Consider the following 25,960-nt stretch of genomic DNA (forward strand, 5'->3'; position numbering starts at 1 on the left):
GGAAGATGATATGTGTTTTACTTTCTTACCTACACCGAGTACAAAAACAAAATGTACACCAAATGAAAATTCTTTTTTTGCATATATTAATCAGTGCGGTTTGACTGGGTTTATTGCGGAACAGGTAGCTGCTCGAGCACAGCATGTGATGTCACTACTAGTGTTGCCTGTAATTAGTAGATCTAGAGAAGGCGACGGCATTGGCATCCACTGCTCAGCTTCCTGTGACCCTGCCTGCTACAGCACAGGCATTGCCCCCGGCCGTAATGCTGCCAATGCCAGTAAGTATGGCTGTGGTGCCTACTGGACTCACGCACGCTCAGCAATTACCATGCTGGGGTGCAGCGCACAGATTCTACAGGTGGCGCCATGGCGTACAAAAGTTGTGTTGGGCCCCAGCCGCATCGAGCACGTTGAGGATAGCAGCAATGCAGGGCTGCAGGATATGCTACTCTGGCTACACAGCAAGTGGAAATTCCACACTTACTTTAGTTTATTCTTCCTCAGGAGACATCACTCCCAAGTTCCAAATGCGTTCTTGCAGCTTCCTTGCCTCAACTCCATCTTGAGCCAGCCCCACCTACAATTATCCAATGGGAGGCTTAGGCTCAGGCAGTAGCATGGTGCAGCAGACTCTGGGAATAGAATGCAAGACATAGTTTGTCGATGACTTCTTGGATTTGTGATCGGCGAGATGACATCATCACTAACTTGGTGATACACAATCATACCTGCCTGGACAGGCGTATGCTGGCCTGTCTATGAACATTTACCAGACAGAAACCATGCAATGTATGTTATTCTTTTTATTTAAAATTTGAACAATTAATATTGAAATCACCACCTGCAGGGTCAGAAATTGTAGCCCCGTCCCTGTGAAAGAAGTGCAGGTGCTGAGCACCTGAAAGCTCCTGCTCAAATTAAGCACTGGTAATCAGTATGTGTGTGAAGGTATGCATATATCACATCCGTGGCTCGTCAGGCGCACAGTTTGTGCCAGGATCACTTACAGGAATGAAAAGCTGAGAGTGGGAACTTTTCCATGCGTCCAAGGGCATTCAGTGGATATAGAGCTCAGATTGTAACAATCAGAGCCTTTCACCTCTGCTGTCTTCGGATCTTAGCTTGATCTTGGCCCCAAAACTGAGCACCTAGTGCACCCTTAAGCACTTGACCCTCAGACTACTGCAGGCGAGTAGTCCAAGTCAAATTATGCAGCAAGGGAAAGAAAATTAAGAGATATGCTTTGAGATTACAGAGATATTATCGAAAACTTTCGAAGACATTATCATCTCACTATTTACATTTAGGATGCAATAGACCCTATTCAAAAAAGTTTTGGGGCATATTAACAAGGGCTTTATCTCAGCTTTTTTTGCTTCAAAAGCCAAAAAAGCTGAGATAATCTTGTTGCACTATTTGCAAGCCAGTGCTAACATACATTAGTGCATGTTAGCAGCCCTTTTGCCGATGCCTCGCTTTACATCTCTAATGAGATGCAAAGTGGGCGTGACTTGGCGTACCCCTGATGGACTACCTTGTAAATTATCGCGAAACGCACATCACGATATTTACACGGTGGCCGCAGGATTTTAGCAGAAGTTAGTTTTTGTGGAAAACGTCTGCTACAATCCTGACTGTTCCATGGAAAACACCGAATAGGAATAATTATCGCCATTGCGCTATGCGTTGTTGATACAGCGCTAGCATGGCGATAATTTCCTGCGATAGCCTGCGATAAAAAATCTATCACTAAGCGCGGCCAGCGATAATTATCTCTGGCCTTTGATAATATGCCCCTTTGTAGGGAAATTTTTATGATTTTTATCGTGCACTGAAACACGAAAGTCCATTATATTAGCACTGTCCTTTACTTTCTACCTTCCACAATAAAATCTTCTAAGTAAAAATGTAAAACATATACAGTGTTGAAGTCAGCCGAGAACAGTCCAGCAGCATGCGCATACTACTAAAAATGTATGGTGTATTACATTTACACTGTGCATCCCAACTATGTCCTAAAGCTTGTTTTCAGTTCTTGGTTTACCATGCGTTCACACCCCAGGGTCTCTTAAAGCATCGCTCACCATTAGAAACACCCACGCTGTACTACGTGTCCTATTTATTATGTACGGGTTTCACAAGCAAATACTATATGATTTAAGAAATGGGACTTTACTAAATGATGTGACATTGGAGAAATAATTCTAAAGTCTGAGTGCCCTCTCGCATTACACTTTGCGTTCAGAAAGAAAACATGCATTTATCTCTTGATAAGTGATAAGTGAAACAAAGCATTTCCATGACAAACAAGAGAACAGTATTTCCACTTTTTGGAATGAAATCTACGGACTTCAGGCTGTTTGCTGTTGCAGACAGAAGCCCGTCACCGAACTATCAAAGGAGGATGCCAGCACCAAGGTGGCACCTCTTTAAATGTCCGAATGAACGGTTGCCAGAGCAGCCAACTTCCAAATTTCCCGGAGGGGGCTGAGATGTAAGGTGCAACTTTTGAACCCTGTAACGTCATCTGAAGTGACTTTACCACGTCAAATTAGTAACTCCTTGACTCCTGGGGCCTTATTTATGAAGGCCTTGCGCCACCGGTGCGTCACTTTTTTCCCATGTTAAAAGTGACGCACCGGCGGCGCAAGGCCTTCATAAATAAGGCCCCTGGAGTGCACACAATCAAAACGCACACACACTCGAACATACAAATCCACTCTAAAATCACAGCATAACCAAAGCACAGAATTTCTATCTGTATTTATTAAATGTAAATGATTTAATCCGCTGCTGTCTCCACAATGCCTCGCAAGGACCCGCTCCGCAGCCAGTGTCGGCAAAGGAGAACCTGAAGCACTCTCTCTCCATCCTGTGAGTCCCTCTGGTGAGGCTGTGTCCCTCAGTTCAAGCTCCTCTCTCAGAAGGCACAGAACGCATCCCTTTGCTTCTCCTGGTTCTTTCCTGCTCTTCCTGCTGCTCACCTCCAGAATCCCACCAGCCAGCTCCTAAGAAATCCAGCTCGCGAGTCAGTGCTGTTGCTCAAAACGCTTTAAAGTGCTGTTCTCTAAAGGATGTCCACACCCCTCCAATTCTCAGGCAAGTCAGTTTCCTTTGGATGGTAGTGATATGGGACAGAGACTATGTGGTGACGTAGGTACAAATCTAATCTATAATAGCCATATATTGGTGGACAATTCATTTTCTATTTATTTACGTTTTTGTGAAATATACTTCCATAATGTGCATTCTACATGAAATATGGTCTTGCAACACTATATATGCATGTATGGAAACGTGTCTGCACATGGAGTGTAATGATAACCAGACATTTCTGGACTACATTACTTTTTATTGATAAATTGACATTTCACTTATGTCAATAATTTGTGTAAAGTAAAAGGTTTTCCTGAAGTATACCTAGTACTTTACTCAAACACGAGGTTACATATGCAGCCGCACCGAGGATAGGTGGAAAAGCAAAGAGAGGAGTCAGGGACAAAAGTACCCAGGAGCATGAGCTGTGTCGTGGCAGGTTAGTCAAGGGGGTGTCAACAGGGTGGGAGATGTGCTTCTCACCTCCAATTCAGAAGGGAACATTAAAAGGTGTCGAAGTGGCAAAACAAGAAGGGTGAGCCATGAGGAAAGACAACACTGAATGGGAGGGCATTGGGGAGAAGAAGATGAAGCAAATAGTATGAGAAATTAACAGCTTGTGTTTTACATCAGACTAGTACAACATAATAGTGCAAGGGATGCAAGAAGAGAGCCACACTGCTACACCTGGGGCAGGTGAGGAATAAAGTCACATATGTGGAGGAGAGTAGGAGCTCCCTCTATCCCCGCCTCCTCACCACTTCCCTCTGTCCCTCGCATTGTGTTGGTTTCTCCATTAATGTAGACTGCTAATTCAAACTGCATAACTTCTTCCTGGTGCAGGGTGCGGGTTTCTCCGTGCTGGCTATCTGATTTGATTTGGTGGAAGTGGCAGGTAAGGACCATTGAGTAAAATACACGACCACTAGGAAGCTCACGTGATACATTGATATTTGTTACGTTCTAAAGAAGTGAGTACAGAATCCATAAACTGCTGGGATAAAAGTGAGAAGGAAAGGGAGACTTCACGAAGGAGTAATATGGGGAAGAATGATAAATCAATAGCAGTGGACAACAAAGGGAGTAAGGGACATAACAGTGAATAAAGGGATGCAAAAGCTTGGAAAACTGGCAGCAAGGTAAGACATGAAATGCAAGGACCATAATGAAGATCATGGCGCCCTTGCCCTTTGCCTAACTATTATCCTGGACGTATTGCATTAGGACGAAGGACCTCAGAACAGCTTTGTGAAACTATGCTGGTGTGCCCTTGTATGTTTTTTTGGTCAGCCCTGCACATTTTTCCACCACATTAACATTCATGCAAGAGCAATAGAGCTGCTACCTTTTTTAGGTCTCGCCTGAGACAGCACATGCGCTCTAGCTTGTGACAATTTATTGTTTCGGAAAAGAAAAACAAATCTAAATATGGGCTTTTAGCCCATCCATTACTTACCATTGGTTGGCTCCATCGACACTCTCATTTCTTGCTTCTCATTGGTCAGCACGTCAGTTTCACTTTCTTCTTCGTGATTTTATGCCTTCAAAGGAGCATGGACCAAGTACTGATTAATTGCTTTATTTGTGTCCCTCTGCTACTCATGCTCGGAATGAGGTACTTTTTAAATGTATTGCTTGTTGCTTCATCACTTGCTCGGATTGAGCCAACATTAACACTCCTTGGAAAAACAAATGATTCCTGTTAAAAACATGTTTACTAGGACAGGCGAGTAGCAGCCAAAGTGTCTGAAAAGACACTAAACAAAGACAAACGGTGCTCTGGCAACTCCTCCCTGAGCCCATCCTCGACCTACATGTTGGTTCTTATTTTGATGGAGAGCCTGAAATATGCCCTCTCTTACTAATGAAGTGAGGCACATGCTGCAGGTGCTTCTCAATAGCATTGCAAAGCATGAAAAAAGCATATGATTAGTACTCTTCCTTAGTTACGTCCTTTAAGATAATACAATGCTGTTTGTTTTAATGTATTTTAAAGAACGTTGAATGCAGCATTGTTTCAATCAATCAATCAAATAAGATTTGTATAGCACTGCTTATCGACCCTGAGGGTATCCAGGTGCTGGGGGGGGGGGGATGCTGCTGCTGCTGGGATGGATTAGTCGAAAAGCCAGGTCTTCGGGTGAGGATGCTGCTGCTGGGATGGATTAGTCGAAGGGCCAGGTCTTCAGGTCCTTCCAGAACTCCTACAGGGTGAGGGATTGACGGCAGTGGAGGGGTGGCATTTCCAGGACATGGTCGCCAGGTGAGAGAAGGTGTGGCCTCCTCTCCTGCTTCTGTGAATGGGGGGGTGTGGGCTAAAAAGAGGGATGAGGGAAGAAGATTGTGGGTAGGGTGGTGGAAGTTCACCCTGTGGTTGAGGTAGGCAGGGCCTCTGTTGTGAAGGGCTTTGTAAATGTGGGTGAGCAGTTTGAACTGGCATCATTTGCTGACGGGGAGCCAGTAAAGAGCTTTGAGGTGGGGGGAGGTGTAAGTCTGCCTCAGAAGGTCAAGGATGAGCCTGGCTACTTTATTCTGGATGGTCGGGGGTATGGTTAGTAGTTGAGCACTGATTCCCACAAAGAGGTAGTTGCCATAGTCCAGGCACCTGATGACTAGTGCCTGGGTGACGGTGCGTCTGCTTTTGAGGGAGAGCCACTTGAAGATTTCTCTTAGAAGGCCAACAGTAAGAAAGCAGGAAGATGAGACAGCGTCATCAATAGTTTGCTGTTGGGTGTTGTTCCGAGGTTTTGTGCGTGCTCTGTGGGTGTGGGTGCAGAACTGGCAGAAGCACTAGCATCACCTAAGAAGGTGGCGATTACATCCAGACTACTCCTGGTACAGCTTAATATATTACATAGAATTTACTGTACAAGAACGACTCTTTATAAAATAGGAAAAACTGATACCCAGCTTTGCCTGAGAGGATGTGGGACGGTCACTACCTTCTTTCACACCATCTGGGCATGCCCTGCCATAACGACATACTGGTCGTCCATTATGGCCATTATCACAAGAATGAGCGAGAGCCCAGTCCCACCAGAACCCAAACACTGTCTACTAAACATATGGGAAGCAACATACCTTAACTCCACAAGGCAAACATGGGCAACACTGGAAATGATGTTAGCTAAGAGAAACATCGCTAAACATTGGGGAGCTTCCACCACTCCCACACTCACGGATTGGTGCAAAGATATTGACATAGCCATGGTAGCAGAAAAGACTGTATATGTGCGTAGAGGCTGCCCTAAAAAGTGGATACGACTCTGGGGGGGTTGGAACACCTATAGAGGAGATGTATGTACTTTACCAGCAATGCTTCAAGATCAAGGAGTAATATAAGGCGATTGATAATAAAGTTTTAATGTGACAAACCTATGATGATGAAACACATGAATAACAATGTAACATTTTGCAGGAAGACTGCAGATATTGTATATGATCAACTGCATGTAAAGTCATCATGCTACAGAATTATATAAATGTGCCTTTTCTTTGGATATATTAAAAAGAAATTTAAAAAAGGGTCAGGCTTAGAGAGGATCATGTTTTTTAGTTCTGAGGTGAAAGGTGGGAGGCGGACACTTTGGGTTCATCCGGAGAGGAAGGAGGAGACCCATTTGAGGGCTTTTCCTTGAATCCCTATTTGATGGAGACCATGCAGGAGGGTGTGGTGGGACACAGTGTTGAATGCTGCGGGAGAGGTTGAGGATGATCAGGGAAGTGGTCCCTCCCCGTTTCAGGAGGGTCCTGGTGTCGTCTGAGTCTGCGATTACGGTGGTCTCAGTGCTGGGATTCGAGGGAAATCCAGATTTGGAGGGGGCCAGTAAGTTGTTTTTTCCCAGGTGGGCAATTGAGTTGGAGGTCTATTGCTTTCTCTAGCACATTGGCTTTAAAAGGCAGTAGGGAGATGAGATGGTCTCTGGGGTCTGCAATAGGGTTTTTGAGGAGCAGGTTGATTTCTGTGTGTTTCCATACTTGAGTGAAAGAGGCAGATATGATGGATGCGTCGATGATTGTTGTGAGCTCCTTGCTGATTATGCTTTTTTCTAGGTTAAACATGTGGTAGAGCAGGGATCCTTCGGGTCTCTTGAATGGATGGAGCCCATGATGGGTCCCATGCGATTAGTGAGTTTTCGTGGGGGTTGGGGTTGGTGAAGAGTCTGTAGAGTTCAGTTATAGGGGGTTGGGTTTGAAGTTCACATCGATGGTGGTGATTTTGGTGTAGTAGTAGTTGGCAAGGGTGTTGCCGAGAACCTGCGAGGGGGTGATGGTGTTGTCTGTGGAGTACGAGAATTCCTTGATGATGCAGAGTAGCTACTTGCTGTGATTTGCGCTGGTGTCCAGGCGAAGGACCAGATAATTCTTTTTGGCTATTTTGTGTTGGCGGTGTATCTTTTGAGGGCTAATTTGAAGTTGTTGTGGTCATTATTTGTTTTGCTGGAGCGACAGATCTGCTCAAGCCGCTTTCAAGTGCGCTTGTGGGATTTAAGATCTGGTGCGAACCAGCTGTGATGTTTGGAGGATCTGCCAGTTTTGGTGAGTTTTAGGGGGGGGCGACTTTGTTGGAGCATGTGTTTATCCCACGAATGCACTCATCAGGATATCACAAAATTCAAATATGGCTCCTGAATTTCATACAAAACAGGTGCGGTTTCACTCTCCCATGGCTCAATCGGCCTCTCCTCGGAGCCAGTGCACCACTCCTTCCTATGAGTTCTTTATTCACTACTACCGGTCACTGAAAGGAGAAGCTCGCAGCACAACCTCAGCCAAGTAAGTGGCATCTTGGAGCTGCTAATAATACACTGTTGTACTTGCCATGCCATCATGTATATGTGATAGTCCTATATACAAATGAAGATACTTCAGATGCTATAAACACAGAGTTGGGCATTTATAAAAACAAGGATTGGCACAGCTCATAGGTCTCAACTATGCAAGATCTTTTGGCCTTGATTTTAGCTACGCAACATAGCTGAAAGTAAAGAAAATAAAAATGCTATTACACGATCAGCGCAGGTCGTGTCACAACACATCTTTTCTTAACTTTTAGCTGTATTTTAATAGGGATGCTGGCATGATATGTCAAGTAAAAAATAAGCATTTCTTTTCTTTTGAAGCGGAGTGTATAGTGCCACGTAAAATAGAAAAACACTAGGAACCAAAATAGTTTTTATCAAAACGGTTGTGATGTGATGTTTTTCCTAGTGTACACCAAAAAGGGAAAATGTATTGATACATCACAAGAAATACTGAAAAAAAGATAGCTGTTAAGTCCACTACTATTATCTTATATAGACCATATATTGAATATGAACTATGTTATTGGCTAAGAGCATCTGCCTTCCCCCTTTCCGTTCCGAAGCCACCGAAATCATCTGCGGCGTACCCCAGGGCTCATCCCTCAGTCCGACATTATTCAACACCTACATGGCACCGCTTGCCCCCGTGGCCCGACTGTACGACCTCAACATCATCTCCTACGCCAATGACACCAGCTGATCCTCTCCCTCACCAAGGACCCCCTCACTGCCAAAACCAACCTCCACGAGGGAATGAAAGCCATCGCCGAGTGGATGAAGAGCAGCTGTCTGAAGCTGAACTCGGACAACACAGAAGTCCTCATCCAGTGCTCCACTACCTTGGTGTGTTACGACTCCTGGTGGCCTACCACACTGGGAACCGCACCAACTCGCACCGACCACGCACGCAACGTGGGGTTCATCCTTGACTCTACTCTATCCTTAACAAAGCAGGTCAACACGTCTCATCCTCCTGCTTCAACAACCTCCGCATGGTCCGAAAGATCTACAGGTGGATCCCATCCGAAACAAGAAGAACGGTCACCCAGGCCCTCATCAGCAGCAGGTTGGACTATGGAAACGCCCTCTATGCAGGAGCCTCAGCCAAACTCCTGAAACGACTCCAACGCATACAGCACGCCTCTGCACACTTGATCCTCGACATCCCTCGCCGCAGCCACATCACCCCCCACCTGAGAGACCTGTACTGGATTCCCATCAACAAGAGGATCGCCTTCAAGCTCCTCACCCACGCACACAAAGCTTGCCACAACACAGGACCAGCATACCTCAACGGACGACTCTCCTACTACACCCCCAACCGCCAGCTCCACTGACATCACCCTCGCCACCGTCCTCCACATCCGAAGAGCGACGTCCGGCTGCAGATTGTTCTCTCACCTCTCCCCCAAGACCTGGAACACCCTCTCCACTCTCCTACGGCAGACCCAGGACCTGCTGACCTTCAGAAGACTACTCAAGACCGGACTGTTCGAGCAGTAGCATCATCGCTCCCCCCCCTCACCGCCTTGAGACCCTCACGGGTGAGTAGTGCGCTTTACAAATGTCCTGATTGATTGATTGATTGATTGATATTCCTTATCATGAAAACATTTTGATTAATGACTACTTGAAAGGCCCTGTCATTCATGCTAAAGATAAAGGTTAAGGTTGTGTTCAAAGAAAAACATTTTCATGTATTTACCATCATGGAAAATGACACGCTGCTTGTTTCACTTGTTCCCTTATGCAGAAGAGTGTGCAGTGCCCGTCTGAATTTATTTTACAGAACTGACTCACAGTTTGAGCAGCAGAAAGTAAACAGTGCTCAGTAGGAGCAGATCACAAGAGACCGACAATGGTGGCAGCACAATTCTTTAGTCGGGTTGGGCCATGCATTGCAAAATGCGATGCAGTGCGCGCTACGAAATTCGTTTTATTATTTAAAGTGTTTATTTACCTCCAATTATCCATATTCCGGTTTTCAGCACCCCCCCACCCTGCCCTTCCCCCGCCCCGCCTTCCTGCCCCACCGTAACTCCCTCCACGGGCCGTGGCTGGCTAGACTTACTCAAAGGTCCAGCTAAACTGCATTTACAACTGTTGTGGGCTCTTTTTGGCTTTAGTCATTTTAGAAGTTCAGTTTGTGAATAGCAATGGGCTTACACTTTTTATAGGTTGGGTGTTTGTATTTGCACGTCCCTCCACAATTCCCAATTATTTTTCACACTAAATAAACACTGATATATACAAATCAATTATGGTTTATACGTTTTTTGCACCCTTTTGTGCCAAAAAAGTCATGATGACAGTGTTTTTCCAAGGGAATTAAGAGCATTTTGTTTTTATTTCTATGTGATTGTGCCCATAGCAACTATGTTGTTAATCCTTGCATTACTGTTGTCCGTACTCCGTCCACATCATTCAGTTTTGTCTTCTGTGTAAACTAAATTTCTAATCCAATACTGTGTCCGCCTCACTGAATAATATTCATCATCTGGGAAGGACTTTTAAAACTCTATTTAACTATTTTAGGTAAAGACTGTTTCTTCCACATAATCTAAACCTTTGTGATGTTTCTGGTTTCCAAACGCGTTTGCTGTTAACTTGAAGGTATGGTGTTTGCAACAGTGTGCACCATTCTTTGCCAGTGGTGACTGCCCTGTGGTGGCTTGTTTTTGTAACTGAGGCACTCAACAAATGCATTACCTCACATTGCTTTAGACTTTTGTGGCTTACAGAGACCACTAAGGGTGGGTGCTTATGTTATCAACTAAAGAATGATGAAAGCCTAAGGCACCTACTTCAGAATGAAAACCTGCGACCCTGATGCGTCACTGATCAAGCAAGTAGTACATCCAGCTGGAGCTTCAGAAGCTTTAGTTTTGGACCCACAGACAACAACATCCCCCCTGCTGTCGCGTTGGCCTCTTTTGTCCGTCCACTCAATAAAACACTTTCAGAATGAAGAAACACCAGCCACAGATATTCACCAGTCTGATTTTAGGACTATGTGAAAACGCCTTTCATTCCAGAGTAAGCCATGCTTTTATTGTAGTGCCATTTCTTCAGTCCACGCTGTACTCTGCATCTGGAGGGCAGGCCTCTGTTTTGCAGTTCAACGCATATTTTCCTTTAAAAAAAATAGTTTTCTGATGTTTGATGTCTGGACCAAGCAAACAAAGTTCGCATAATTCTGGAGGTGGTAACGTAAATAACTTACTGGAGGTGGCAATGTAAATAACTTACTGGAGGTGGTAATGTAAATAACTTACTGAAATTTAATAACTCACTGCTAAAGTAAATAACTCACTGCTCACAACCTGCCGAGGGGACTCCCCATTACAATTATTCTCTTTAATTCCAGGCTTGAAAGTAATGATATTTATAAATCGTGTGCCAAAAGAGTAATTAGCGTATCCTGTAAACTGTTGCTTAAGTTTAGTAGCATTAAACGAAAACAGTTGAACCATCAAAGGAGACGGAACCCAAAACAACACTCTAACTAGCAGGATGCCCTTCCTGCCACATGTTCCTTACAAAAGTCTAAATTAAAGAAATATCTGTGAGGGAAAATGGCATGAAAATAAAAAAAAACATCATAACCCTATGTAAATTATGTAGACAAATTAATTTCGACTCCCCTTATAAAGGTCGAAGATTAATTAGCATAGTCCTCATGTAAGTGCTGAGGACAGCTTTCAAGGTGCAGTTTATAGCAATGACAACATTCCTGCTCATTAGCATTTCTAAAGGAAACAAGCGTTGACAAAGCGAATAGGTATCGTTTTTTGTTAGGTGGAGTGTTTAGTTAAAGCTGGGTGACTTTGCGTGTGTTGCCATCAGTTCTCCTAGAAAGCAAATCCTGTAATGAAGCAGCATCTTGGGCTACAGACTGCAATAGCAGAGGGAAGCCCAGCCTCAAAGACGAGTTTTCGGGAAAAGGAGTCAGAAGACGACTTTGCATTCTTAGTGGTAAATTTAAAGGTGTACAGCTAAATATTGCATAATATACAATTTTGATAATGGTCCAATATTTTCATTGTTCTATAACAAAGTCCATGTTTGTGCACGTCTTTCCTCTGTGAACAAAAAAATATGTAAAACCAACAACATGCTATCATGATAGCTAATTAAAACAAATGAATGTGCAATTGTGATTAGTCAATAGCACCGAGACTGTAAATCAGGCTATGGGATCCAATCAGCAACCACTTCTCAAACAACCAAAGCCAAGACACAACAGATCAAAAGTTTGGGGGCTAATAGGTCAAACAATGGGATTACAGCCAATACAAAAGACTAGAGTATTAAACTGTGCATATGAAACATATTGGTCAGACCCCGTATGACTATAACAAACAAGTATTAGCAGATTTGACCATAGCGGTAGGCTACTGATCTGGATCCTTACAAAGGGAAATAAGTGATATGACAACCAAAAAACAGCTTCTACAGATTTCAGTCCAAAGCACTTTAGAACCGGGTTTTGAACAGCTATTTCAAGATGATGAACCTTTGTTGCCAATTCTCCGGAAAATTCCTTCCGTGAAAGGACGAGTTCAGAAATATTTTTAAGATTCTCTTGTATGATTGTTGATTAAAGATGTATTTTTAGTCCGCTCATTGTGGCATAACAGCATATACTTGTTTGGCGCCACACACGTACAGGTCTCAGAATATTGAGCGTAGTAGTTTAATGCACCTAATATTGAGATGTGTGAGTGATAAGTAATGGGTTTGATTCCATTGCACCTGAGATTGAATAAGTGAGTGCAAACCAGTTGCCAATATTACCACCTGTTATGTACCTGTGTGAGGTATGGGCGAAAAACGAATCTAGGAGGCCAGATGTGCTTCTCAATTTTGGCGTTTATTTTGAGGAAAGTCTCGAGAAACAAATGCAAACTGAATATCAGAGGGAAAAAGAAAAAGAAAACATATTTGAGGTTGCTGATATGGTCTTTTAGTTCTTCTCCTTTCAGTGGTATTCTTCTCTTTGTTTTAGGTCTGTGGTTCTGTGGTGATTCATCGCCGGTTTGCGTAAAAGAAGACAAGGAGAGCGAGGTAAGTAAAAAGGTCTATGGTATTTTATATGTGAGGGATAGGGACCATCACCACACCCAGGGGTGTGGGGAAAGCTCCTTTCTAGTGGAGATCGGAACTCAGGTCCCCCCTTTTCTTTTGGGTTGTTTATTTGCTTATTTGCTAGATCTCCTATTTTGACTACTGGGATTTGGGTAGGGAAAGTGCGCAAGAAAAACACGTGAAATTGTGCTCATCCTATTCTGCTGTCACATCTTTATGGTTTATTAACTGCGCCCCTCTTGCTGTTTTGTTCAAAAAGCACTCTTCCTATCTTCTTGGTTGATTGATCTTTCTCTCAAGCCCAGTCTCAGGCTTCACTCTCGTTAGGGAATGACATCCCTTTATGCCAACTTCTACTCACAAATGTTAAAGGAAAACACGCAAGAAATTGTCCAAAATAAAAATAAAAACCAATTGGCAGGATCACATCCTCTGAACACCACTATAGTATGTGCACAACGTGACATTTCCTCCTCCCAAAATTCAGTCACCTTACCGCCCACTACGCCCAAAAACTCTCAGAATCAGGGTATGTTGTCCACGGCGTAGCTTTTATTCACAACAATCCAAGTAATTTACCACTGACTATTACTCAAGAAACGTATCCTTCTTGGATATATAAGAATTATTCACAGCATCACACTTTAGCTGCATCAACATGTCAACGGCAGTAAGGAAATTAGGTACGACATTACACTTTAACTCGGCCGTACACTAGAGCAACTTGGCCGTACATTTGAACATTACACTTTCACGTTTTTATCTCGGCCGTACACTGGAACTTGGCTGTACATTTGAACTTGGCCTTCTCGACGTCCAATGTCCCACTCTGCTGCGCACATTGTGCCGGCAGGCCACAACGCGCTACAGACAACAGTTGCACTACTTGACATCCAGGGCACCGCATACCGCACCGGCCCACCGGGGTACCTGAACGCAGGCAGTCTCCCCAAGATTTTACTCAGTCCATAAGTTGTGGGTTAGGGCAATAGAGTCCAGGACTACCGGCAGGTCAGTCCCTCCTCCCCGCCGTCCCACTGCACACGTGGAATCTACCCCCTCCTGGGGTCCATCGAATGGCTGCACCTCCATTGTTGTGCATCCCTCTTTGTTGTTAACTGTCAGCGCTCCGCCACAGGGTGAGAAGCTCCCCGGCGCACTCGCCCTCACAACTAAGGGCGCCCCTCCCCTAGGCGCGGGGGCGCCTGTTCATTCCTGTGGATGGGGTAATGCATCCATCTGGTCCCTCAATCCCCCCCCCTGTCTCCGTTCGCCCCCCCTTCTTTTTCCCGAACCATCCATTATGTCTCACCTGATCTTACTCTCAGTACCCTGTCAGGAATTTGTGCTATTCTAAATCGAAACAAAATAGTAAGTGTAAGCATCCTACATTGAATAGTTTTCATGTGAGATAACTGAACCACATTGATGGAGGAAGTCACCAGGACTAAAGAACTGGCAAAATAGGTAGTTGCCTTGCAATAACTTTGCAACAAATGGTAGTCTATCATGCAAAGGATGCACGTATTCCTTCATGCTTCAGAACACACAGAATGTGTGGCTGATGGGCAGTGTCCTGCAAAGTGTCAACGCCAACAGAAACAGAAATAGAAATAGTGCCACTTAATAGCATGTGTTATTATAACAGCAATTTTGGTCCGACGTCCCAGCACATTATGTGTGATATCCACTAAAATATCAATGTTGTTTTTAAATCCTGTAGGGGTAATGTGTATTATAAAATGTAGCATTTGGTATGAATATCTCAAAAATTCCTTTGAGAAGAATAACCTTATTCTCCATAGTGGGTGTTCCTAAATGTCTATACTAATGATATCAATTAGTCTGGTCTGGGTAGAGAAAGAGACAACCTTGAACAGGCCACAAGAGAGACAAGGTACAGACAACATGGTAACCAGTTTATCATTGTAACACTGCAACAAGTAGTGCAGAAAATAGTGTTCTAGTTGTGCAATGTTTTTGCATTGGTAACCTATTATACACAATATCAGAATTATGCTGCTTTTGACAAACCCATGGATTGAAAAAAGAGTAATGTTTTACAGGTATTTTGCCTCCATACTACTTTGGCTTGAAGAGGCAAGGCACAGGGATGAAAAACACAAAGGGAGTGCTAGTATACTGCATCTGCATGGACAACATCCTGAAGAAAATATGCTAGACAAACTCTACATCTGTCTTAACATTCCACTCTGTGAAACTGATCAAACAGCCATTTGATTTAGGTGGAAGAGGCATGCCTCTGGTTAGACATAAATTATACGTTCATACTTCCCATAGCTTAGCTGTCTTTCAGGCTACCCATAGTTCAGGCATCAGACACCTGAGTTATCCCTCAAGTAACAAGGCTCCATCTCCAAAAGACACGAACCGCAGCCCATCATTTCTGCCCTGCTTCTTCAAAAATATGCCACTAGCCGTTTGTTTCATGCCTGAGGGCACCCACTAAATATAGTGAAAACTTGTACATGCAAGATATGAGTTGAGCTGAGTTATTATAAAATGCAACTAATGCCCTAAGGCATCTTGGCGCGGAACTAACATCAGTAAAGATATGAAGATAATCAATAAAATATATGACTTTTAAGAGCCTTCCTAAATGCAGAACATTTCTTATTCTAAGGCTGAGTGCCTGCCAAATAAAGATTGTAAAGGAAAAGAAGGGGACCCTACTCACAACGAAACCAGGGTAGTTAAATATTTTAAGGAGAACAGTGGCTACTGTGGAATAAATACTTGATAATGATTTAAAAAGGACATAAATTACGTATATTAGAACAGGGGTTGAGTGAGATGTCAAAGAAAAAGAACTGTGCCAATACACCAATATATTTGTTCAATGTGTTGTATTGAAAAAATTGAAATGTAGTAAATAGTTTCATACATAAAGCAAAATTATTTACAGTTGTGTAAAGTGTCCCAAGTGAAAATATGAACGAAAGCATTAGAATAATATATGTGAAAAAATATATGTGTAAAGTTTCAATAATTTGTTGCTCACAAAAGTGACCACTTTCTTTCATCAAATTACATAACATCTATACAGTCATAGAGTGCTATTTTCAAAGGTTCGCTTTTCTTACTTGTCGACGGCGTTTCGACCCTAGCATGGGTATAGGGCCTCTTCAGGACCTACGATGTGGGACATCTGGGAAGAAGAGAGATATATGTGTATTAGAAACTACTGTGGGGGTGGAGTAGTGTATTAAGGGTATTTCTTTTACCGTAACAAAACTTGTAGTTGCTACGTATATTGCCAGGCCGCCTTGCAAGTGCCCATAATTAGCTGCCCTTTTTGCGCCTGAGTAGAAGCGTAGATACCCCTGGAGATGTGGAGGTTCAGCAAGCCATGTCTCCTGTAGTGCCACTATATCGAATGATCTTATATAGTCTATAAATTCTGAGTCTAAAATTTTGGTGGCTAGGCCGTTGATATTCCACGAGCATATGCGCAGTGTGTCATGCTTGCTCTCCCGTGGGTTTGGGCCAGTTTGTCAATTGTTGTTTTTTATTGTTCTCACAATCCATTTTAGATCTGGCAGCTTGGTTGGGGCTACCTATCAGCTCTGTTCCATCGAATAATTTCAATATGCTCATCATTAACTGTTCCGCATGTCCCTACCGCTCCTCTAAGAACAGAGGTTCTGAGGCTGCTTACATTATCCCTGGACTCCAGCTTTGCTGCTGGATTTTGTATATCCGGGTATCCTGGCTTTATGTATGGATTTATCGTTATACCCCAATTTTTGAATATCTCCGATTCGAATAGGATTTTCTGGAATATTGCTCTGGAGGCCCAGGTCGCTTTTGTTTTTTCCCTACCAGCTCCTTCTGCATCAATGAATTCCATCGAAACCAGGTCTGTGCTTGCCACGTCTGCCAGAGAGGGGATATGGATAGCAGCCGTAGTATGTTCCCTCTATTGAGCATGTTGTGTCTTCCTTTGGAGATTAAATCTGGATTAAACCATATGGCCTCTGGTGCTTTTCCTTGTTCATTTATGGCCCAACTTCCTTTATAGGTGTTGGTTGATGATTTCAGGTCCACACCTTGTGTTGGTGTTGATTTTACCTGGTAGGTGTCGATATTATTTACCCCGCCCGGAGCTTGATCGTGAGCGCGCTGATCAGATGCAGGAGGTTTGGCCTTTTGGTAATTCTCCCCGTCCCATGGGAGACGGCACATGTAGTCCACAGTTTTTGTGAAAGCTGGTTCTGCTATTGTTTGGTTGACCCGTAAGTGTGTCGGCACGGTTACTTGGGTGATGGCAAATAGTTGGCTATCCGTCAACCCTTTACCGTTTCCTTGCTTAGAGGTCCCCGGATTATTCCCAGCCCTTTTTCCCGAAGTGTTTTCTTGTTTGTTATTTTGTGTGGGATTGGGACTGGTCATCGTGCTATTTTTGGTGCCCTTGTCAGGTCAAAATCAGTAGGCACTTTACTGTTCCCAAACGGTTGGGAACATACGTTTTGTCTATGTTGAGATGGGGCTTCTTGTTCTTCGTGTTTGGTATTGCCCGGTTTTTCCAAATGCACAGTTGATTGCCCCCTTTCGTTGGTGATTTGATTTGATGTTTTTGCATCCGCTGGGGTCTTAGCTGTTCTGGTGTCTCCCACAGGTTGGGGGGTGCTTTGCTCTACAGCGGAAGTTCTCCCAAAAAGTTGCATAAATCCTTCGCGTTTTAAGTAAAGCTTATATTTCCTGCCTTTACGTTTTTTTGCTCGCCTTTGTTTGGCGTTCATTTTTAAATCAATGTTGTCTTCATCCAGGGTTTCAGGGGGTGAAGGGCCTGTTGATTCAATTTCGTTAACCTCTATTCTTTTGGGTGTATCTTTTGTTTTGACATGTCCTTGTGTGACAGTATCCGACAGTTCTATCTTCCATGAGATTACAGATTCTTCTCCAAATGTTCCATTTTCGTTAGCCTCTATGCGTTTGGAAGAGTCAGTTTTGGTGTCTTTTGTTTTTAGATGTCCTTGTGTGCAATGCCCGGCGTACAAGTTTGTTGGTGCTGAGCAGGCCTTTTGAGCTGTGTGCACAGATCGGTCAGTATTGTTGGAAGAGTGGATAGTTTATCAATAATTGGACAGCATCCACACCCGCCTCTGATGTTCCTATTTGCGTCTTGAAGATGGTCAAGTTTGTTTTGGAGAAGCGTGTTTAACGTGCCCAGCTTCCCATCTATGGCAACCACAAACACGGCTAATGTGTCTAATAACGTTAGTTGAGTGTCCATTTTCTCCGATTGGTAGTGAAGGGCTTCCGCCAGGAGTTGTACTGTATTTAGGAGGCTGGGCCAAGCACTTTCATGCCTAGTATGTTTTGGAGTTTCTTCTTGACTTTCTGGTAGTCCGTTGCAGTTTTGTTCCCCCTCTAGCATGCCCACTTCCTCCGCTGGTTGTTCCTGGAGGCCGTCAATTGTCATGGTCAGTATGTTTGTGCCCATCCTGCTTCTGCTCTTGTCTTGGGAATATGCAGCGATAAGGTCTTCCCACTCCTCCTTCCTCAGGTAAGAGGATATTTCTATCACCTCTGACGTTGGGCTCGCTTGTCTATCTGCTTTGTTTCGTGTCCTCCCGGTCCACCTATCGCCGGTCTCTTGTACATTGTAAGGTGTACCTAGGGCAGCCAGGGATAGATCCTTCTCTTGATCACTATCAATTGCGGTCCCCTCCTTATTTTTGATTTCTCTGATGTGATTTATAGCCTCTATGCTTCTTTCTTTGCCGGAAATTGAAGTGTTAATTCCGGTGCGCGATTCATCTTGCGTGCTAGTTATGCGCTCCGCACAGAGTGGGCTGCTGCTCCCAGCATTGTCACAGATGTTTCTATTGCTGTTGTCTGGGATTCCTACTGACATATCTTTTGCATCGTTTGGCCAATGTACTTGAATTAGGTTCGCATCTACAGCAATTTTTCTTCCGGCTTTTTTTCCCACGAATGTGGTATCTTACCCGGCCCAGCAATTTTTACTCTGGGGAGTTGATGTTGTTTGAGGTGAGATTTTAGGTGTTGAGCTGGGACTTCCTTTGCTGTTATAATTAGCCTGTGTGGCCTGTGTGCCGCTAAACTGGTAAGGCTGTGAGAGCTGAGATGGTTCGAGAGGAGATTGTAGACCTGATAGTTCTTTGATGTTGGAAAATAGGGTGTCCCCCGCATTTTTTAGGAAGCAGAACTTTGTATAAATTTTTAGTTGAAACGATGTTTGGCAGGTTTTTATTTTATTGCTCCTTTCTGTTTTTGTCGTATGCTCACTTTTTGAGCTATTTAAATCGGATTTGTCAAATGATATGTCAATTAGGAAGCTCTGTGTAGTGGACGTGAGTTTAACTGGCGGGACCTCTTTAGTTTCGTCAAGCGTCTTTGATGTTCGTTTGCGTTTTTTAAAAAAAATATTTTTATTTTCATCTCAACAGAACAGTTAGGACAGCTTCTTAAAAGTTCTTTCCGTTATGGTACATCATACATATGTAAGTCAGCGGTACATACTAGTCACAGTCAATCCAGGGCTTTGCGGGGGGAAAAAACATAATTAGAAACACAATATAGCAGAGCATAACTCCATTTTAGCGAGGTTTATACAAGCAATCAGTCTAAGTCCTCATCCTCCCCAGTGGTACGTGTTAGCTCACAAATACAACCTCTGAAACTGTTCCAGGCCCCCCATACTCCCTCCCATTTGCTCGGGCAACCACGATGGATGAAGACAGCCCTTTCCGCTACCATCGCCTCGTCCATATCTTTACACCATTTGTTGAGGGTCGGGGAAACCGCCGATCCCCAAAACATAGCAATGTTGCGGTTTGCTATCATCATGCCCAACATTACCCAGTCCAGCTGGCGATGGTTCAAATTGTTAGGCTCCCACACATTCAGCAAGCAGCGGCGAGGCTCCGGCAACAGGGAGATACCAATCGTCTGGGAAATAGTACGCATTACTGCTGTCCAGTACGTTGTCATGTGTCTACAGTCCCAAATGGTATGTAAGAATGCTCCCTCCTCCCCACAGTCACGAAGACAATACTTGTGCGTGGCCCTACCTATTTTGTACAGAGTCGTCCTAGTGTAATATGTGCGGTGCAGTATCTTTAATTGGACCAGTTTTAACCTGGAGGGGATAGCGGTTTCACGTGGTGAGGCGAGGGCCTCCTGCCATTCGGAGTCGTCAAAGGGACCCACCTCTTCAGCCCAGTTCTGTTTCAATGTTGACATTACATCCGGAAGATTATTAATGAGTTTCCTATAAGTAAAGGAAGTGGCCTTATCCGTCATGTGGTCTGTCAGAAGTCTGTCCTCAAGCGGGGACGACTCCTGCAAGGCAGTGCCCCATGGTATAACTGAGTGTAACGCGTGCAATCTGCAGATACCTGAACCTCTCGGTCAGAGACATTTCATACTTCGTTTGCAGGTGGCTAAAGTCGACTACGTCACCCTTCCTCCATAAGTCACCTACCACTGATATGCCGATGGAGTCCCAAGCCTGGTACCCCTTGCTGTTCCGAAGGAAGCCCAATTGCCAGGAGTCCCACAGAGGTGTCATTTGGGTGAGAATGTCCCTGCATTTAAGACGTCTATTGGCCTTGTACCACAACTGTACTGAGTGGTGAGTCGGACCTACCAGGTCCGACAGAGGGCGGCGGGAGTAAAGATTGCAGAGTAGACCCCTACCTTCAAGAGAGTGCCTATCAGCAAAGTACGCCGGCTCAGTCTGCGGGGCATGTAACCAGAAATTAATTTGTTAAAGATGAGCCGCCCAGTAGTAGAGTTCAATGTTCGGGAGCACTATCCCCCCATCATACCAACTTCTGGTCAGTTTATCCTGGGCGATTCGGGGCGGCCGCGCCCCCCAAAGCAGATGAGACACTGTTGCAGCGATCACCTTGAAGTAAGTCGGTGGGACCAAAAACGGGGAATTTTCAAGCACATACAAAAAGCGCGGGAGCGCCATCATTTTGTACAGTGCCGCCTTTCCCAGGAGCGTGAGGGGAAGAGTCTGCCACACTTTAACATCGCGTTTAAACCTTTCCAGTAGTGGTCGAAGGTTCAAATCATAAAATTAGTCGGGATCTGAGGTAATAGGGATACCTAGATATTTGAATGGCGCCGTCGCGACCCGTAGGGGACAGCTCCAGGGGAGCATGGGAGGTGAGCCAGACAGAGCATGAAGGACAGACTTGGTCCAGTTGATTTTATAACCGGATACCCTACCAAGCTTCTCACAGACATTTAATAACTCGAGAATAGATTTTTTGGGGGAGGTGAGATATAAAAGTATATAAAAGATATAAAAGTATATCATCCGCGTATAAACTTATACGATCCTCCCACCCGTCAGTCCAATGGAGTTCTTTGATAGAAGGCTCCCACCTGACCCATACCGCGAGAGGCTCCAAAAGCAACGCAAAAAGCAGCAGGGACAGGGGGCACCCCTGCCTTGTGCCACGGCCCAGAGGGAAGTCTCGTGAAATGTGACCATTGGCAGCAACATGCGCCAGTGGTTTAGTATACAATAAACGAACCCAGGCGCAGAACTTTGGGGCCAAAGCCCATATGTTGGAGCACCGTAAACAGGTATGGCCATTCGACTGTGTCGAACGCCATGGTTGAGTCCAGGGAGAGGATGACTGCAGGTTCTTCTATAAGTTCCGAACGTGCCATGACCGCATGAAGCCGACGAAGGTTAAGAGCCGTGCTCCGATGCGGCATAAAACCAGATTGGTCCGGGCTAATCAGAGATGCAAGATGGGGAGTCAGTCTTAAGGCAAGTAATTTAGCTAGTATTTTGGGCTCAGCATTAATGAGAGATATCGGACGATAGGAAGCGCAGTCCGCAGCCGGCTTGCCCGGCTTATGAAATGCAACTATCGTTGCTAGCAGCTGATCTCTCGGTAGCTCCCCGCGCTCAAGGCTATCAGATAACATGTGTAGAAAGAAGGGGGCCGTCGTTTGCATCGTTCTCTTATGGAGTTCAACTGAAAGCTCATTCGGACCCATCACCTTGCCGGATGCCAGTGCATAGGTAGCAGCCTGCACGTCTTCAGTCGTAAATTCTGCCTCTAATAGAAGCGCTGCCTCCGAGGAGAGCTTGGGTATCGTGAGATCTTTAATATAGTCGTAGGCCTCCGAGACTGTATAGGACGTCTGGGGGGCGTAGATTCTTTCATAATGGTCCGCCAGTATATGGACTATACCTGCAGGATCCGTTTGCGTTTTTTTAATCCTCCTTTGCTCATTGGGCCTCCTCGGACCAGTCCTGACCTCATTTTGCACACCGTCAGGCCCTCTGAGAAGCAAGGTTAGAGGCTGGCGAGCGAGACTGAAAAAACAACAGCCTTAATGAATCCTGTTGGTGCAATTTTCCAACTATAATCCCAGTGTGACTGATAGTACGAGCAGGTACACAGAAAGTAAGGGATAGCAATTTGTGAGCTCGTCCGAGGTCACTGCGTTGCTGGGAGGCTGGTGTGAGGCTGATGTGAGACTGGTAGGAGCTCCTTATAACTGTTTCCCTCTGCTCATCAATCGTTCCCCCACAAAAATGAAGGTGCTTCAGCTTACCTCCCAGGCTTGGGTGCAGCACACAAGGGGTTGCGAGTGAACAGTGGAGCAGTGGGACTCCTTTAGCTGCTGCCTGGGCTTGGGCTTGGACTGTGCTGGCTAGCTGGCTGAGTCTCCTGGGCGCCTGGATTCCTGGTATCCTCTACTCCTGAATATCCTGGGCACCAGGGCTCTACACAGCCCACGGTGCCTCTCTGCCAGTCCCTGCGCCTCTGCTGCTGCTGCTGGCCCCCGCTGCAGTACTGCGGCTGGGCAGGGCGGGTGTTAGGTATTTTGGGTATTCGGAGGGCTGGCAGGGCTGGGCTACGTCTAATGCCGCTGCTGCCCCTGCCGCAATGTACGTGACTCTTGCTCCCTCTCACGGAGCACAGAGCACGGAGCCAAGGCCGGAAGCGGGCGGGCGGGCTGCAGGATCAACAACGGCACACCGGCACCGGCACACCGGCGGATGCTCCTAGACGCTCCTGGACTGCTCAATACCCCCAGCCGCAGCCACTACCCAGCGGGTCGGGTAGGGTCTGGCGGGCCAAATGCTTAACTTTCTTATCGTTACCCGCCGCTCTTCGCCTTTCGCTTCGGCTTCCTCTCTCAGCTCCTCAGCTCCTCACTCTGCTCGCCGCCTCTCGCACAGAGCACCTTTCAGGAATTCTGCACTATCTGAGTTTTGGAGATCAAGTCTTTAAAAACAAAATGTATGATCTTCAACCCCCCGAGAACTACCCGGCCAAATCCTAGCTTAGGAGCTACACTCTTAGAAAGGGTAACTACTTTTGACTATCTCGGGGTCAAAATTAATGAAAATCTTACGTGGGGCCCCCAGCAGATTAAGTCACAGCTAAAATTGGCATACAAAATTTTAGACTCAGAATTCATAGACTATATAAGATTATTCGATATAGTGGCACTACAGGAGACATGGCTTGCTGAACCTCCACATCTCCAGGGGTATCTACGCTTCTATTCAGGAGCAAAAAGAACAGCTAAATATGGGCATTTGCAAGGCGGCCTAGCAATATACGTAGCAACTACAAGTTTTGTTACGGTAAAAGAAATTGGGCCCTCTTCTGCAGCAACATTGGCAGTCAAGCTACCTTTAGTACAGCCGGAATCAGGCAAAGCCGATACTGACTGCATCCTGATTAGCGCCTATGTCCACCCCAAAAGGAAAAAAAATGCAGCCAAGGAACTATGCAACATCTTGGAGGAGTGCATTATGGGAAGATTAACAACAAATCTTGTGCTCACCGGGGATTTTAATCTCAACCTCATGGGCACTTCACAAGAAGATGTAACCATAGCTCAAAATTCAACTTGGGACATACCACCACAAGGGAAGCTGCAAACATCTAAACGAACAAAACTAGGATCCCAGATACTAGAAGAACTGGAACATTTCAATATCAGAGCTCTAAATGGCAGGTTCGATGGAGACAGCCCGCCAGCTCCAACTTTTCACTCAACAAGAGTAAGTAGTATACTAGACTACACCTTTATCCCATTACCTCTCTTTCAACACACAACCTTGTTTCAGATAGGCAAAAAAACAGACACTGATCACTGCCCTCAAGAAATTGCTCTGGATATTGCGAAACCCATACTCGAGCGATCAAATGCACCAAAAGAGACGGTCTATACTGTCAACTTCAAAAAAAATTAAATACTCGGCAGCTACTGGCTAGAAAGGGCAAAACAGCACTTTGCGGCGCGCATCGGATCTAGCGAAATTGCGAAATGGGAACAATTTACAAAAACCTTGTCCAACTAGGCTTCGAGGCCCAAAATATATGTAAAGCTCGGCAACACGGATAATCTCTCTCGAGAGTACAAGGAAAAAATCAAGGAAAAAGAACCATTGATTTATCGTCTGATGAGAGAACTACAGGAGGATATTGCCAAGCATAACCACCTACGCACACTGAAAAAATCATTAAAAAGCTAAAATGAGAAGCTAATAAAACAATAGAGGACAACTTGTGGGCAAGACTTAACTCAGACATCAACCAGAATGACTGGGCAAGGTTTTGGAAAACCATAAACTCCCTCAAGAGGCCAACACATACTGGGGTTTCATCTAACATCACAGAGGAAACATGGGCAAACTATCTTGGCAATCATTTCAATCAAGCCATGCCCAATAACCAGGACCTATTAACGACCGACACTACAACTGATCACAAAGATGACAATGCACAATTACCGCAACTGCACAAAAATACTAAGGACAGTCACGAATTAATTCAACTCCCAAAACTGCAACACAACATCAAGCGTCAAATTAAAAAAAGCAGAAGGGAAGGAGCTCCGGGACCAAATGGGATCCCGCCAATCCTCTATAAACAAGACGTGAATGGCTGGGCAGCAGCTCTCAAACCCCTATTCCTGGAGATCAGAAATTTCAATATCTTGCCAGACTCTTGGAAGGGCTCTATCATCTCCCCAATATATAAGGCAGGCGACAGGGCCCTCACACAAAACTACCGACTAGTGGCTCTAATTGACAACGAGGCAAAGTACTTCGCAGGCATACTGCTGGAGGAATTACAGGCATGGGCCACAAAGAAATCCCTAATACCGGTCAACCAGACAGGCTTTGTTAAATCAGTCGGCACAATGACCAACATTTTAACTATGGGCATGCTAATAGATAAGGCAGAATCAAACAAAATGCCCATTCACTTCTGCTTCTTAGACTACAAAGCTGCTTTTGATCACATTAACCGGAACATCTTATGGTCGAAACTGAATGGCTGGAGGATTTCAAGACCATTGTTGGACTTGCTGATAAACCTGCATACGGAGACTTGGGTGGGGGACGGCTCACTGCTGTCGAGGCGCATACAGACCAACAAGGGTCTCAAGCAGGGCTGCGTCTTGGCCCCCACTTTGTTCAACCTGTTCTTAGGTGACCTGGTACCAATCTTGAACAACTGTAACTCTCATGCTCCCAAACTAGGAGGGCTTCAACTACCGTGTCTCTTATATGCAGACGATATAGTCCTAATAAGCCACACAAAGGTAGGGCTTCAACACCTTGAGAATACAACACAGAGCTACTCTAAGTCAAATGACCTAACAATAAACCTTGAGAAAACCCAGACGATGATGATCAGTAAAAGCAAAAGGAAATCTTTTTCGTGGTTTTGGAACAACTCTCACATTAAAGACATGTCGACATACAAATACCTAGGCGTAAAGATTGACAACGGTGGTCAATTCAGTGTGCAAAGATCGAGTATCAGAGGAAAAGGACTCGCGTTTGCAATCTCTTTAAAAACATTGTACAACAATCTTTCTGGTCCTTCTCTCACACCTCTGGTACAAGTAATCTGTGCCAAATTGCTGCCAACAATTACCTATGGGAGTGAGGTTCAGCGAGGCAGTGACATAAG

Source organism: Lissotriton vulgaris, chromosome 5 (genome assembly GCF_964263255.1).
Source record: "Lissotriton vulgaris chromosome 5, aLisVul1.2, whole genome shotgun sequence".
Lineage (NCBI taxonomy): Eukaryota > Metazoa > Chordata > Amphibia > Caudata > Salamandridae > Lissotriton > Lissotriton vulgaris.